Source organism: Rhea americana, unplaced genomic scaffold, assembly GCF_003343005.1.
Source record: "Rhea americana isolate MKP2758 unplaced genomic scaffold, rheAme1 scaffold_819, whole genome shotgun sequence".
Classification (NCBI taxonomy): Eukaryota; Metazoa; Chordata; class Aves; order Rheiformes; family Rheidae; genus Rhea; species Rhea americana.
In genome coordinates this window covers 7,122-13,309 of record NW_028187000.1, presented here as the reverse complement: position 1 = coordinate 13,309, position 6,188 = coordinate 7,122, and positions in this window count along the sequence as shown.

The window sequence follows — 6,188 nt, the reverse complement described above, 5'->3', positions numbered from 1 at the left end:
CTGACCTGCTGGAAAGCAGCTCTGCAGAGAAGGACCCCCTGCCAGGGGGTCCTGGCAGACAASAAGTTGACCACGAGTCAACATTGTGCCCTTGTGGCCAAGAAGGCCATTGGTCTCCTGAGGTACATTGGGAATAGTGTTGCCAGCAGGTCGAGGGAGGTGATCATCCTGCTCTGCTGAGCTCTTGAGAGGTCACACCTGGAGTACTGCRTCCAGTTCTTGGCAGCACAGTACAACAGAGTCCAGCACAGGGTTATGAGGATGATCAGAGGGCTGGAGCATCTGCCCTATGAGGAAAGGCTGCGAGAGCTGGGCCTGTTTAGCCCAGAGAAGACTGAGRGRGGATCTTATCAATGTGTACAAGTACYTGAAGGGAGGGTGCCAAGGGGATGGGGACAAACTCTTTTCAGTTGTCCCATGTGATAGGACAAGAGGCAATGGGCAAAAATTGAACCACAGGAAGTTCTGCCTGAATGTGAGGGGGAATTTCTTCCCTGTGAGAGTGACAGAGCACTGCAACAGGTTGCCCAGAGAGGTTGTGGAGTGTCCTTCTTTGGAAATACTCAAGGCCTGCCTGGATGCAACCCTGTCTAAGATGCTGTAGGTGACCCCGCTGAGCAGGGGGGTTGGACTAGATCGTCTCCAGAGGTCTCTTCCATCCTTATCCATTCTGTGATTCTGTGTCTTTAACAAGGCTTTTTACACTGTCTCCCTCAACATATTTATATAGAAGCTCAGACATTAAGGACTGCATGGGTTAGCAACCAGAAGGCTGAAAACTGGTTAGAGGATTGGGCTCAGAGGGCTGTTTTGAATACAGTAATTCTTTGCCTGCAGGCCTGAGAGAAAGGGAGCAGCACAGGGTCTTTCCTGGGACCTGTCCTGTTTAACACTTTGAGGAGTGGCCTGCAGGACGTAACAGTCATCACATTGCTAGATGACTCCAAAGTGGGTGAGAGGCCCCATCCTTGTGGCTGAGGGCTGCCACTGAGAGGGCCCTGGACAGGTTGGAGGAATGGGCTGCCGGGAATCTCCTGAAAGTCAGCACAGACAAATGCCATATTCTTGCATCTGGGACAGACCAATGCCCTGCAAAGACACAGGCCAAGGCCTCGACTGTCATGGAGCAGCTCTGCTGAGAAGGACCTGTGTGTCTTGGTGGGCAGAAGGCAAAATATGAGACAGCCATGTGCACACGCAGCATGGAAGGCTGATTGCATCCTGGGGTGTGTGAACAGTAGCACAGACAGGAGATTGATGGAACTGATGCCCCACCACTATCCACTCTTTAGACCAAATGAACGCTACTACATCCTGTTTTGGGCTCCCCAATATGAGAACGAAGTTGACAAGCAGGAGCAAGTTCAGCAGACGGTCTCTAACATGGTCGCAGAGCTGGAGTACTAGCTTTGTGAGTGATCAGGACTTGTTCAGCCTGGAGAAGAGATGGCTTTGGAGGGACCTAATAGCAGCTTTCCAGCATCTCTGAGGAGGCCCTCATGAATATGACACAAGGCTCTTTATGCCARGAAGACAAGAGGCAATACCTTCTCATACAAACATCCCATCTGTGTGCATTCTTTCCCCGTTGGCCCTGTTTTTGCTTGCTTTGTACCCCCATCTGGTATTTCTGAGATTATTGTACTGTAAGTCCTATTTCARRCAGGAATTACATTACACTAGAAYCTCCTATTTTTAACTTTGTGCTGTGCTCCAATTGCACTTGCTGTTCTCTTCTTAGAAGCACCACAAGTCCGTGTGAGCCATCTGCACAAACACATTAACAGGTGACACAAGAGAGTTTCAGTCTGGAGGACCTTGAGAAAATTGGGGATTCAGCCAACAGAAACCTTGTGAAGTTTTATAAGGAGAATGGAAAAGTCCTGCACCTGGGGCAGGATAACTCCATGCTTCAGGGCAAGTTGGGACCTTATCAGCTGGAAAGTGCCCCTGAAGGGAAGGGCCTGGGTGTTATGAGAAATGCTACATGAGGTAGWGAGGCACAGTCATTGCAAATAAGGCCAAGTGACTACAGGCTGCATGAGGAGGAGTGTGGCCACCCACACAAGGGGAGCTGTTATTCCCCCACAGCTCAGCCCTGGGTTGACAATAGCTGGAGTAGTGTGTCCCTGAATGGGTCTCCCAGGCACTTTTTTTGGTAGTGAGAAGAAGCACAAGAAAGGGAAAAAGTCGCGATCTGCAGCTTGGGAGGATCAAAGCAGACATTAACAGGATTCAGTGTCACTCAAAGAGCAGTGCTGTGGTGCTACTGGTCACCCAGAGGGAGTCTGTGATCAGCCCCTTGTTCTCTGTTTTGAGGAACAGCCAGTGAGGATGGAGAGACATCAGTAACAGGAGGGAGATCCCAAGGTGGGAGCAAGGTGGGGAAGCCTCTTGAGTGTCTACTGACAGTGGAGGGCACTGGCATGCTGAAGAGCCTGAAAGAGCAGAGGTCTTTGTTCGATGGCTGCTGTCTCTGTCAYTRAGGCCTACCAGGAGACTTCATGACCTCACTGTCCCCTTCCCTCCAGGAGACCCCAGGAGGTGTTGTGTCATGGTCTTACACTTGAGCTTGCACACCACCACCTGCACACTGCCCCCAGGAGCACCCCTGGGCAACATATCGGGGAAAGGATCTCCCTTCTCAGGAGCTGGGTGTCTGCGATCGGCCATTTTGCTTGATAAAACACATCAAGGGGAGATTCAGCATCAGAGTCACCTGCACGTTGCCTTCRCCTACCTGTAATCAGTGCTTCCAACTTTCTGCTCTAATCAGTCCCTGGGGAGTCTTTCTTGCTAACGGCCCTCAGTGGGATCCATTAATACTGTGTGTAACTTTTGGCTCCCCTTCTGACTTTGACTTCTTGAAAGTTTTGTTCAGTCTCCTCTCAGTAGCTGAGGCTGGTGGACTCCTCACCAAATACACCATGGGGCTCATTAAAATGAAAAACTTCCCGATGAATCTCATCTCTCCTCATAGTCTTCTTCAAGTCTTGTAAGGCTAATTGCAGAGGTTTCAGAAGTGTAGCTGAAAGTCAGAGATCTTCATAATATGAAATTATTTCTGCTTCTAAATTTTATTTTTATTATTATTATTTYCCACTTACAGGGTAAGTGGCAGGAGCATTCTGCAGGTGATATTGATCCACAGTGTCCCTCAGTGAAGTCAGGACATACAGGAAAAGCAGTGTCCCAGGGGTCAGGCATTGTTCACAGTCTTCATCTCCTCAACTCTGCCATTGCTCTCATCAGCCACCTGGGACTTCCATCACGCTTGCTAAAGCTAAACTGCTTTCACTAAAGACTGTAAGTGATTTGTACAGCTCATATGCCTCAATTCCCACCTGCTTTCCTTAGACAACTAGCTACAAATAGACACAGTGGTCTGGAGTTTTTCTTTTCTTTTCCTTTTTTTTGGGATTGTAAACAAACAAAAAATAAAGCGTGTTATATTTTCATAAAAAGTAATTACACCCCTCCACAGTATGCTAAGTCTGAGCTGCCTCCAATGAGGTCCACTTYCCACAAGGAGAGCTTTACTAGAAATTTTGGGGATAGAAAGGAAATGGTAGCTAGAAACACAATTAAGGACTTGGCTAAAGGGACAGGCTAGTAAAACTTGGAGCAAGCTTGAAACTCCTGAAGTGCAAATCAGTAGCTTCATATCTGAATGAACCAAGAGTAACGGGAGGAGGAAAACTGGAAACAATGGAAAGTTACAACGTCCAGCTGATGTGCTGTAAAGGTGATGTTAGAAAATATCTTTTTAATCAGGGCATATGGAAACAGAAGAGAGAGCCATGCAGCTCCTGGGGGTCCTGAGTCATGCTGGGGCTTGTGCTGCTCTTAGGGATCCCTGAMAGGRCAGTGCTGCTGTACAAAAGTCTGTGCCGAGACAARGAGGAGTAGGAAGGTTGGTTGTAGGGACATTCCCAAACTCCAGCAGCTGCAGAGGTGGGAACAGGTCACCTCCCAGATTTCTGAATGAGCCAAAATGCAGGTCTTGAAGCACTGCACTGCCTTACAGGCTCTGCCCTGGAGCCTGGGCGGCAACACTGCAGCATGTGGGTATGTCCTAAGAAGCTCAGAGTCAAAAATGTGGGMGATCCAGGGAGCCAGGGCTGTACAGTCCCTCAAGAGAGCCAGGATGCTTGGGGGAGTCTAGAGTGGCAGAGACTGTACCCAGGGGAGATGCACYGTCCTGAAGTGATACYGAAAAGCCCAAGGACGAGCTGTGGTCAGGAGATGAAGAACACTTCCCCAGGCTCAGGCAGAAGGAAATCTGGCCAAAACTAATGGGAAATGGGAAATCTTCCCTAGGTTGGGTACCTGGCCTCATCCATGGCTTTGGAGCACAGCAAGCACCAGGGTCCTGAAGAAAGCTTTCTGGAGTATATATGTTAAGGGCATGTTTGCTCTTTTCTGAAGTATCATCTCTAATTTGAGCTCCTCAGGCCCAGCTGAGGACTCCTAAAACCAAAGRGCCTGCTTTGGTGCCTAATGGAAGAAGGCTGCCTGCTGTTCCGTACTAGCCTATACTCTGCTTCTGCAGAAAGAGCGACCCATGGCAGAAATACATGATTTTGATCCTGTCTTTGAAACTTGTCAAACCCCAAACGGACCCCCATGCCCCAGGAAATTGCACAAGTTTCCCCTGTGCAGACACTTGTCAGTGAAGAGCCACAGATGTGACCTCTCCAGTACCTGATTTGAGAGATTTCAGAGCCTTTGGCACTGTCTGGAGACATTCATAACTGGTCTGAGGAGCAGTRACTACTCTAGGACATGAGGGGAAATCTCTGAGCTCTCCTGCTGGCTGTGCCATCTCCATGGCAGTGACTGACTGAGGCCCCTGATGACACAAGCCGAGGACAAGGAGGTCTCCTCAGTCATACAGCAGTGCCCTCACTTCCCTGCAAGGTCTGGGTGTTGCTGGGCACTGCTCATGTGCTCCCCGCTGCTGCCCTTTGGAGCTGGTCCAGGGTGAGGAGTGGGCACAGGAGGCAGCAGGGCCATTTTGGGCCACTTGTTGACAGGTAGAGAAGCAGGGGAACATTGGAGAGTAGTTTTGGATGACAAGACAGGAGGAGCATCCTTTTTCGGCAGTTGGACAGGTGAGCAAAGGGCAAGGGGGCAAACGAGATGGACGACCCAGACCACCAGACCAGACCACAATTCGTTCTTCCTGGTGCTCCTGGGGCTCTCCACCAAGTGCGAGGGCTTCGGGAGCTCCTTCCCAAGGTGTTGGAGAGAGATTATTAACAGCAAAAATGCCTGTGGATCCTGGGTTGTTGAGGTGGCTGGAAAAGGTGGGGTCTGCCACAAGAGCCCTGCCTGAGGGTCTCATCTGGCTCAGGAGACAACGTGGCAGCTGGGTCCTGTAGCTGGGGCTGCCCTGAGCCCCAAGGCTCCTGTGGGGCTGGCCCCATCCCCTTGTGGAAGTTGGGGGGAAATATATGGTCAGGTTTCCCAGGGAGTGGGTCCCCCTTTGGTATGGGACTCTAGCAGGAAAGGAGTCCTGTGTCCTGGAGCTGAGGCATCCTGTAGCTGCTGCGGGGATCTAAAGGGCATAGGCAGAAGATTTTTTTTTTCAGTAACTGGTATCTAAAGGGTGTTTTGCTGCACTATGAGCATTGTGAGGCCACAAGGGGAGTTGTGGAGGCTGTTCAGGAGCTGGCTCAACAGTGGAGAAGGCAGGAGAGGCTGCAGCTGGCAATGGGCATGTGGTTGGGGTGTGGGCAGGGAGGTCACAACTCTCTGTGAAAGCTATGCCAAAAAAACACCAGTGTCAGATCAGTTCTTTGGCAGTAGCTGACAGGCAGGCAGGGGGCACATGCCCCCACTCTTGATGACGAGGTCACTTGTACTAATGAGGCAGCAGCAGGACCATGTCTGGGCTATGTGCTTTGGAGCTCACTTCTGCCAGAGCAGCTGAGAGGTCAGCATTTGTGTCATGGCTGGGGAAGTTATGCTGAAGTGATGTCTGTCTCAAAATGACCTGATAGGTCAGCAGTAGCAGATGGCTGGGGAAGTTATCTTGAGGAAACCTTTCCCATGAAAGCCCTTAGAGCAGCAGCAGGCACCTGCTAGGGGGGATGTGCTTGTGAGGGCAAGGGAGGCAAAAGAGAGAGATGAGAGCTGGCCTGCTGAGCCCTGGGGAGAGCACTTGCTCTCTGCTTCCTGGAGGT